Below are 546 nucleotides of genomic sequence, written 5' to 3'. Positions count from 1 at the left end.
CCCCCCCTTCCCTCTTCCGCCGGGGTTTCGTTAGACGTGAGAGGCAGGATGCCCGGGATTTGGAGGTTTTGGTTGGCTACAGAAGCCTGATGCTAAGAGGATTTCTCTGTTTATTTTTGCATCGACCAGAGGAGCGAATGCCCTAGTGACTCACCGGGCGCTTTGCCCGTGCTCTTCTGCCGCCGAGAGAGCCGGACGGCGCCAGCAGAACTGCTGCATGAGGCCATGGGCGTCCAGGCTGTTGAAGGATTTTCTCAGTTACTCTCAAGTGGTGACAAATGGACTGAAATGTCCATCTTTTATTCTAGAAAATATCAGGCTTACCTACTGTTTGCAGAGGAATTAATTAAAAGGGGACGTGGTCTTTGGCGTAGATTGAGGGCTCCCCGGCTTTGCAGAGGGGTGGGTCCCGTCTCGCTCCCCGCAGGCCCCTTGCAGCAGTCCGTGTGAAGGCGTCGGTTCCCTGTGCTCAGTTAAAATGTCAGCCGGCACCAGCGGGGCGTCAGAGCCTGCAAACGGGACTTGTGATCACAGCTTGTCTGCATG

The sequence above is a fragment of the Athene cunicularia genome (assembly GCF_003259725.1).
Source record: "Athene cunicularia isolate RWA chromosome 1 unlocalized genomic scaffold, athCun1 chr1_part2, whole genome shotgun sequence".
Lineage (NCBI taxonomy): Eukaryota > Metazoa > Chordata > Aves > Strigiformes > Strigidae > Athene > Athene cunicularia.
This window is presented reverse-complemented; position numbering follows the sequence as displayed.